At 39.2% G+C, this 10,479-nt stretch overlaps 1 pseudogene; it reads right to left on the bottom strand.

The window, feature by feature from the left end:
- Positions 1–339: 339 nt before the first annotated feature.
- On the bottom strand, positions 340–1,574 carry Nmd3-ps1 (NMD3 ribosome export adaptor, pseudogene 1; annotated as a pseudogene).
- Positions 1,575–10,479: the final 8,905 nt, after the last annotated feature.

The following is a 10,479-nucleotide window of genomic DNA, read 5'->3' as shown; positions in this document are numbered from 1 at the left end:
ATTCACAACTTCTAAGCATTTACCAGCACCATTATTTCAAAATCCTACACTACTTTATATATTGAGAATAAGAATTAAAAAACTGAATATATAAAATGGTCTAAACATCATTAATTCATTTTCTAACCTTTTGTTATTTATAATTTCAGACTTGCCAAATGTTTTAAGTGATTTGAAAAACAAATACTAATATCCAAGATATCAAAATAATCATATTTATTCAGTTTTCAAACTAAAATTTCTATTTTTAAAATATGGAGGAACATATGGAATACATGCTAATGACTATTTTTTCCAATTTCCTACGTCCACAGTTACACTGTGTACAGCATGACCTCATTATGTCATCATGGATGCACCCTCTTCACCAGTGGCATCTTGGGAAATCTGAGGGTTCTTTAGCATTTCAACCTGGCCTAACTCAAGGCATGTTTCCATGTTCTGTGTCACTTTCCACAGGGATAGCTGAATCTCTATAACTATTGACATTGTTTTTCTAATTGCCTCATCTTTATGATCCTCAAGGAAACCTTGGTATATTTTCATTCATCTAGATCCATGTTTTCTCTATGTGTTGCAAGCTCTTTTAGTTTTCACCTCATGCAATGTTGATCTAGTACAGTTCTAGCTTTTTTTGATTAATATATCACATCTGAAACTCTGAATTCATTTTACTGACATGATCATCATTTACGTTACAGTTCACCAAATCAAACCCAACACTGGGACCCCATGGTGTAGAAGGCTTCAAAATTTTCTATTTATTTCAGATTCTTATTGTACGCAGACTTCCTCCATGTAACACTTCTGAACTAGCATCCCGAAAGATGCACTACATTTTAGCTCTTGACCGTACTGCATCCCTTCACAATAAATTACTCTTCCAGCCGTTTGCGATGCCATGGACTATCGACAAGATGACTCCAGAAATCACTGGCATCAATATCTGCAACTTGTTGGGATCTATGAGATAAATGGTAACTCGAATGCACATACATACTCACTTCAAGTTTCCCAGGTGGTACCAATGTATGTGTGTGTGTGTGTGTGTGTGTGTGTGTGTGTGTGTGTGTACTGGTTTTGAATACAGATTGACAGATATTATCCTTGAATGTTAGAACAATTTCTATGGAGTGGGGGGTGTTTTTGGAATTGTATGTATTACTGTATGTATATATATATATGCATATATATATATATCATGATATATATATATATATATATATATATATATATATATATATATATCCTGAGAGATCAATCTTCGTGATGTTTTGTATCTAGAGGGAACCATACACTGGAGAAATCTATCTTTAGAACACATTGCTTTGAAGAAGAATAACAATCAGGCCCATCATGAATTTCTTTGATATGAAGCGTGTTATGATGCATTCCTCATTCAGAATAAGTTGTTCCAGATAGTGCAAGATCTTTATTTCTGTGCCATCTTTTGCTCGATCTCAATCTCAGCCTTCTAGTAATCCTTAGCTTTTGCTCTATGGAAGTCTACAGCACATTTGGAACAAAATGACATAGTCTGGCACAAATACTTACTGAAGGATAACGCCATTCATCACCTCTTCTGAATAGCCAATTTAACTTCAAGTCTTTTTTTTTTTTTTTTTTTTAGTTCTTTTTTTCGGAGCTGGGGACCGAACCCAGGGCCTTACGCTTCCTAGGTAAGCGCTCTACCACTGAGCTAAATCCCCAGCCCCAACTTCAAGTCTTTAACAGGGGCTCAACCCAAACAAATCCTGCACCCACAAGCTCTCCTTTACTCAGGGGAACTTTGATTTTTTTTCCAAACACAAAACAATGAATTCTAAAGCACACTGTGCCCAAGTTTCTGGTGACTGAAAATATCCTTGACATTGTTTGCAGAAAGGAATTAAGAGCTGTTTCAGAATGCCTTAGCTGCTGTCTACTTGCTTCACAAACAGACCACACAAATATTGACAGGACTTAAGCTAATTGTGCTACCACACTCATAGCATAAAATCATGTCCAGAGCTACCATTAATTCTATCATATACTTCATTTTTCTGTATGTGACGTACCTCACCTACATGTCTACATTCATAGTAATTTAGCAACAAAATCAACTCCTGCTTCCTTTTCAGTAGCACTTTCAGATGTCCCGTCTTAGGTCCCTTAATGTATTTCAAATGGCATATTTAGAGTTCTTATCTAACTTCAATGGCCTGAGCTTCTTTGAGGAGAGCTTCACTAAATTTTTGCTTTTTAGCCCATATATTATTATTGGTCATAGTTTCTATGTGGGCTATTTTTATGTATCATAGTTTTTGTTGAAAAAGAAATGTTTCAAACAGTGTAATTGACAACTTTGGAAGTAATGTATTGTGACAACCTCTGAAAGGCTTGCTGCATTTTTTGCTCTCTATTGTTTATTTATTGACTTTTGTGACCTAAGTCTTTAAGGCTCTCTGCGATTTGGGGCCAATGAAATATTTGCTCTTTCAACTTATTGGTCAGGTAATTTTTGAAGAAGTATTTTCTTAAATGTCCCAAATCAACAACTCTTCTAGCCTTTGCCAAAGGGAGTGTGTGGAGGTTGGGATCTGTGTTGCCACTCAGAAAGACAACTGCTAACTCTGTTTAGACATCACTCCCTACTTATACAGAGCCTCAAGGTCAGCTGGGGTTGAAAAGTGAGACCCCTCTCTGGTCTGGTTTTCCTGGGTAGATGTATTGTATAAATAATATGCCTTCCCAGGGTGAAATCACTCCGCCCACTTAGAGATTAAGGAAACACTCCTTAATGATACTGTATGTCCAGCTTTGGGTAATGCTCAAAGATGAGCCAACCTAGAATATATTTTGCTAACTTTTATACATCTTAGACATATGTATTCCACAAACACATCATCTTTAATTTTCTTTCAGGTCCTGCCCACAGGTTACAGTTTGAACAACTTAAACCAGGACAGGCGCCAGCAAGTCTGGCCACTAAGGCAGATTGGAAACTTACGCAGCAAAGATACTGACTAGTGCCAGAATCATTTTAAGTACACCAGCGTTGTTCTTTACAAGCTGTTGCTACCCAATCTTATCTTGCCCACCTAGCTGAATTACCATTTTCTCAAGAAGAGATCTGTTCTTTGATATGGGGATGGACCTAATTCATGGCTGGTTGTAAGTCAGGGTTGTCTCCTATCTCATAGGAATGGGGGGGCTAAAGGTTATCAGTTTGGTTGAACAATCATTTACTCCTCACATCCTAAAGTCTCCCTTATCTCTAACAGGCCTGGTTAGCAAGCTACTTATCTTCCGGGGCAGTGGTCCTTAAGTTTTGCTTGTCTGGCTTAAAGTCTCCTAAGCAAGTCTATCAGTAAATCCTTTCTAACATCAGTTCTATTACTTTGAATTTCTTCTACATCAAAAATGCAGTCCTGAGCAGGCACACTGCCCTACACCTACAAATGATTTTCGAAGGACTGACTATGTTGATACTTCAAAGAAAAAGCAACAGAACCAAACAACAAACGAAACCCCCAAACCAAACCAAAACAAACGAACTAAAACTTTGAACATCTCATTCTCTGGCTTTTCATTTTAAGATTTTTGACAGTTTGTTTTCGTCCCAAGTGTTTTGAACAGCCCTGGGCTGCTGCTGCATTAAAAAATTGCCACTGATTGTTTTTGACAAAGCTTCTAGGGAAAAGTCTTTTCACACTGAATAAACTCAGAGTCAAGTCAAATAAAGATAGGCCTTGGGGAGGTAATTTTCCAGGGAACTTCCAGACATGATAATCATAGCAGTTAGCTGAATTTGGAACTTTGCAGAAAGTGAAAATTCGGTCCCCCATCCCACTGGGAGGTTGTTAGGGCTGTTGGGGTGCTGAATTTCATGGACATATTGAGATGGTCTGTTTTTAAGCCTACCATGGGGTTGAGGAAAAGGAAAATGTCAAGTTTAAAGTACATCTACACTCATTGTTCTTAACAAAATTCAGCATTTTTGTGACTATAGGGTCTTTGGATTAAATTTAGTTAAATTCGAAAATTAAATAAAATGCAACTTTGACTTCTTTTGATAGCATTCTCATTGCTTTTATGGGAGAAAGAATTTCCAGAAGCCCCTGCTATTTTCACCGAGAGTACCTGCCAGTTTTCAATTCAGTGGCACGACCACAAATGGTACTAAAGACAGCACCTACTGAACGTTTCAAGCAGCATGAACTGAGCTTGGACTTCTAGCAACTACACTGTCTAAATGTATGATATTTGTCTGCAGAAAAACTCTCATTTATGTGATGTAGATGAATCCATGAAACTCTGTAATTATAAACACTGGTCTCCAATTAAAATGTGCCACAACTGAAATGATTATATTTAGAAATAGGTTCAAAAAAGAGCGCAGACAGTATGGTACAAATATACATAGTATATATTACGATTTTTGCTATTTAAATCTTCTGAGTGCAATTTAAGATCACAATTGTTCTCTGGAAATTTTGCATAGTGATAGCTCATGCTGGGGTATCAGCATGATTAATTAAAATACTGACACTGTGATATTTAAAAATGACTTTTAGGACTTGTAATAAAGCAGAAATATAATAGGTGTAATAATTGTTTAAGTAACGATAACATTTAATATTTAACCCAAAAGATGTTTGACATATGAGTTTGGGGGACGATGTTCAGATGTAGAATTACAAGTCTGTAATCTCAGCATTCAGGAGCAAGAGGCAAGAAGACTGTGACTCTAAGGCCAGCCTGTGCTACACAAGACCTCGTCTACAAAAACAACAGAAAGGTTTGTAAGGCTCTCACCTCTATGATGCCTGACCAGGACAAGAAAAAAAAAAAAAAAACAATGTAAGAGTTCTCGCCTCCCCACAATTCCGTTGCACTCATGACATTGCTTCTCCTTGTTTTCCTTGCGTTTACCTCCCATATAAGCATCCCCAAACAATCGAATTCTGATTTATATAGGTTCAAACTTCCATACTTGTAATTCGTTGTCTGTTTTTCATTGTGACTACCTTCTTTCCCACCATAGTTTTGAGGGACTTCACTTTGCTATTGTAGAGTCAGTGGTTGGTTTATTTTTATTGTTGTGCAGTGTTCTAGTCTATACTATAGCACAATTTGTCTGCCTTAACTGTGAAGGACATCCTGGCTGTTCCTAGTGTTTGACAGTTGTAAAGCACTACCGCAATGGCTATGCTTCGACTTACCTCCTAGTGTACATAGCTCTTGAATTCTGTCCGACTTATTTAAGAAAATGGATATCAATTGTTCCCTGCACCAGTGTAACTATGGATTTGGTTTGTATTCAGATGGTAGAAAGGGGAATTTTCCTTTGGACACCTGGCGTGATGAGACTGGAAGTCAGAAGATGAGAGGTGAGAAGGCCCTTTCCTTCCCTCTCCTTTGCCCACATCTTCACTATATCACAGTATTTATACCAAGAGAGCCAGGATTAGCCACTTCTACTATATGAGATAATGCATAGGGTGGTGTGTGTGTGTGTGTGTGTGTGTGTGTGTGTGTGTGTGTGTGTGTGTGTGTGTGAATATGTGTGTGTGTGTGTGAATATGTGTGTGTGCACCCATATGTGTGTGTTAGATATTTTTGGTCTCTGTGACCAAATAACCAAGGTAATACAGTAATAGAGCACAGATCTGATCAGGCTCCTTGTTTCAGAGATTTAAGTGCACTGCTTTTAAGTCGTGTGGCAGCAGGAGCATTATCACAGAAAGGGAAGGAAGACAGAAGCTGCTTACCTTAAGATAGGTAGAAGACATAGAGAGTGACAGGGAGAAGCCAGAGACAAGATATGTTCTTCAATACATGGCCTGAGTGGCCTACTTCGCGCATGTAACTCATAGCTGAACTAATGGATTTCGTCACAATGTTCTCCACCATGAAATGAAAATAACATTATTCATTTAAAGACAGTTGTTGAAGGGTTACCTGAGTTGGAACCTTTCATGTATGTAACAGAGTAACATACTGTTGTCCTTAGTAGTCCTAATGTGGAGTAAACGTAATTCACTGAACTGAGCATTTCAAAGAATATTTTGAGATCTTTGATTTTTTTTAAGTACTTGTTTTTGATTGCTTGGGAAAAGCATAGAGTGGGCTGGAGAGATGACTCAGCAGTTAAGAAAGAGCCCTTGTTTCTTTCTGGAAGACAAGAGTTCAGTTCCTAACACCTGTGTGGTGACTCACCATCATCCATAAATCCAGTTCCAGACAATCTAATGACCTCTCCCGACCCCTGAGGGCCGCAGGTATGTACCTATTGCACAAATATACTCATGAGCAAAACCCTCATGCACGTCCAATTTTAAACAACATTTTTTTAAAAGGTTAAAACAATAACAGCAGGGGGTTGGGAATTTAGCTCAGTGGTAGAATGCTTGCCTAGCCAGCACAAGGCCCCTGGGTTCGGTCCTCAGCTCTGGAAAAAAAAAAGCAGGGACTTAGCACAAAGGTCACTCTCTCTTTAGTTGTTGTCAGAGTTCTGCAGAGAGTGACAAAATAACATCTATTTGCTTGTCTCGGAGTTCAGAAACTCAGACCATATGCATTCTTTTTCAGAGAATGTTGTCACTGTCACCAGCTTGCTTGTTATCCCAAACAATAAGCTAAGACAATTAAAAAAATGCCTCACATATGTCATCTGAGATTAGAGGAGCCAAAATACTGCCATCATGTCTTGCCTCTTGGTCTTGCTTGTTGGGTTACAGGTCTTAGTTCTCTCCCATGTAGCTATTCTTTCATCAGGGAACTTGCACAGGGGTCAAATCCAAAAGCTATCAGAGTCTTTTCAGCTCTAGTCTCAGCTTATTCCTTATTGCATCCTATTTGTCCAACCAATCCCAGGACTACCCTGTATCAAAAACAGCCTGTCCTGCTGGGTGTGGTCACTCACACCTTTCATCCCAGCACCTGAGAGAAAGAGAGGCAGGTCTGTGAGTTCGAGGACAACCTGGTCTACAGAGTGAGTTCAAAGAAAGGCAGGCCTACACAGAGAAATCTGTCTCCAAAAAAGTTCAAATAAGAAAAAGGAAGGAAAGGAAAGAAAGAGAATAGCTTTTTCTGCTCAATGATGGGAAAAGCCCAGTCATATTGAAAATTAACCTGTAGGACATCGTGTGCTGTTGTCTTCTTTTAGGAGTAATCTAGCATACATAGATTGTGAGCCATTGGAATCAAAACCATTTGCCTCTGCTAGAAAGGGACCTGCCTATGTCTCCACTGTTAGTCTCAAGTTAGGAAGAAGCCAAATATCAGCTTTGTTTGGGAAAGGGGTGTATGAAAAGAGATGAAGAAATGAGCCTTTTCTTCAATGAGCACCTTGCCACCAGCTTTTTCCTCTTCCAAAGAAAAGTAGGATTTCTTAGATTGCTGGATCATCCTCTGAGTTCTCTTCCTCTTGAGTGTCATGGAAAAATCTAAAGTGAAGAAGACAAAAATCTTGGGTTGGCAGTTCAAGAAAGGCTTCAGCTTCTAGATAACAAGAACACAGTGAAGTCATCCATGGACAAACTCAAGGGAAGGGAGAACCTGTCTCTTTGAATCTCTGGCTCCTGACGTTTTCTTCTGATTTCAAATTTTGGGGCAAAACCATGCGGGGTTTCTTGTGTCTTTAATGTCAAGTCGATATTCTTTAGCACTGACTTGTGACTCTGAGGGATCCTTGATAAGGGTCTGTAGGAGTTAGCAAATGCTGCACATGGGTCTCTTGACCGTTTGCTCCCCTTCACATTGCTGCTTGTTCCCTTTTTCCACATTCTTCAGTGGAAGGCCCCCCGGGCAAAGAATTTTTTTTTTCCTGTGCGCAGGATACTCACCGGCCTGTAACTTCTCCTTCTTGTATCATAGCTCTTGACATTCCAATGCTCATTTTTTTGTCCTCTCCCTCATACCTATATTGCCTCAGCTACCCTGTCTATGTGTGCCATGAATATCTATCATCTCTTAGCTCTGCATACCTTCATTTGGATGTTACAGTATAGACCCAGAGAGTCATGGTAACCGGGCTTTGACCTGTGGCCTTCTCTAACCCTGAACCCAGTCGGGCTAACAGCTTCTATTCATCCTTGCCTTCAGATAAGCCAGGGTAACAAATTGTCACCAAGATACATGTACAAACACAAAATATGAATATTACTATTTTTATATATTTATGTATGTACACAGTGCATGTTTATACATACGAGCATGCATGTACCTATAAACATAACAAACCACACACATATTTCCATAGACGAACATAGAGATAGGAATACTTTAGTTGAAACTATCATCATACTCAGTACAATAATGTACTCAGCATTCGCAAAATCATATCTACTTCTATGCAGACACATGCACACATACATATCCTCATATGCAATTCAAACATATACACAGAACTAAAGATCATATTCAGACCCAGTGGAGGCAACAGCTGTCTCCAAAGGGGCTATGTGGGGATTATGAACATGTACATGAATTATGAAGACACTGACTGCCATGACATCAGAGGTTGGATGGTGGTTTTAAAGGCCATCTAGCCCATAATCCCAGTTCACAGACAATATCACCCGCTAGGACCCCTTCCCATTCCAGAGGATTATTCAGGCTTCGTCCCAGGTGCCTTGCCAAGTGTTTGACATACATCACATTGTTTTAATCTCACGGCGACCCAGGAAAAGCAACCATCAACACTAGCTGTCTCTCTCAACACAACACAGATGGCCTTCGCTCCCTTTGGTTTTGAGAATACTTTCCCATGCATTACTTCCAGTTGATTTTGAGTGTTGCAATCACACTGGGAAGCAGGAAAGTTTGGCATTGGCATCCTCAGTTTGCAGCTGAGACTCACAGAGGTTAAGGAACTGTTTCAAGCCCATAACAGCTTTTAAAAACCTATACGCCAGATTGTAGCCATCTATGTCCACGCTCCAGTTTCATTAGTTTTGTATATTCATTCCTTTGTTCAATTCCCACGAACTTACGATGTTTCTTACAACTTTCTGGGACTGACATAGGTATTAAAACAAACAAATAAGCAAAACTGGCTGGGGCAGAGGCTTGACTTCAAAATAGTTGTCATTTTAGAGTGGAGAAAGACCAGTAATATCACGGTATCACATGCCAGAGGCTGGGACAGCGACTTGGAAAAACTGGCTAGAATAACTGGTTCTGCTGAGGAAGTCAGCAGAGCTGGGGGTGGGGGGGTGTGTGCTGTTAGAAAAACTGTTTTTCTATGTGGTGCTTTTATCTGTAGAAAGGCTGGTTAGCTTCTGTGAAACAGGAAAGTTTGTCACGTTCGCCTACCTTTGTGCTCTGCAAGGGCTGGAAGGTGGTGACGATTGACTGCAGCACAGTTTCTGAGTCAGTGCAATATGAGTTCTTCAATTATTCAGGAGTCAGTAGGATTTCTGCTTACCGCAGCTAAATCATTATGGTCACGAAACCACATATTTGAGTGTATCCTTTAAAAACTGGCTATGCAGTTACCTAACTGTTTTAGAAAATGGGTTACAGGTGAAAAAATCCTAACTCAAAACCAAGTGAAATGTTATCTTTTCTACGACGATCATGGGGAGTGTTTGGATTTGTCCTCTCCAATTTTACATATAGTTTGCACAGTCTCTCTCCCTCTTCCTCACTGGATTCCACTCTTGACCCCTCACTCTGGCTCACACCGTTTCTTTCTCCATCTTATGGAAAATTTTGCTCATACTCACTCAGGGCTTGCAGAACAGCAGTATAGAAACAATCCTCACTTTTAAAACTAGCAACAGTTTGTTACATCTTCTCTCATGCTGGTCTTCACACCTTCGGGGGTGAGTGTTGTTCTTACACAACTCCAGCCTTCAATTTGTGAGGGAGTGAGTGAGAGCAGGAATCCGGGAGGTATTGAAGAGAGGGAATGTGGAAGGGATGAGAGGAGTAAAGGGAAGGGGGAGGTGATGTAATCATATTTTAATTTTTAAATAAATAAAACTACAGTCCTGTTATTTACAAAGTTCTGGAGGAGTGTCAAAGCAGAATTGGAATATATATATATATATATATATATATATATATATATATATATAAAATCTTTCCACCCATCATCACTGTGGAGTTGGAAAGAAGCACATACTTTAAATGAAAAAAAAAGACTTAATAAAATGTCTCATGTGGCATTAGTGCATATAGCAGCATGCAGCTCACCTAGATGAAGTATTTCTGGCAGCATTCAGCCAGAATAAACAATATGTACACATTTTTGATTGAACACCTCAAGTAAGAACAAAGCACAATGCAAGAATAGTTAGCTACATGAACATTTTCGCTTTATATAAAGATACCATTGTTGTTGCTGTTCTGGAAGCTCATTCTATTTGGACTTTAGGATAGCATATTCATCTTTTTCTGTCACTGGGACTATGACTTCATTTGTTTCCTTCTCCTCTATTTTCTGGAAGTCAGTCTCCTTAGTTGGTAGTGGGAGTGGTTTAAGATATC

Source organism: Rattus norvegicus, chromosome X (genome assembly GCF_021556685.1).
Source record: "Rattus norvegicus strain SHRSP/BbbUtx chromosome X, alternate assembly SHRSP_T2T, whole genome shotgun sequence".
Lineage (NCBI taxonomy): Eukaryota > Metazoa > Chordata > Mammalia > Rodentia > Muridae > Rattus > Rattus norvegicus.
Note: the sequence above shows the minus strand (reverse complement) of the source record. Positions and strands in the feature narration are given on the sequence as shown.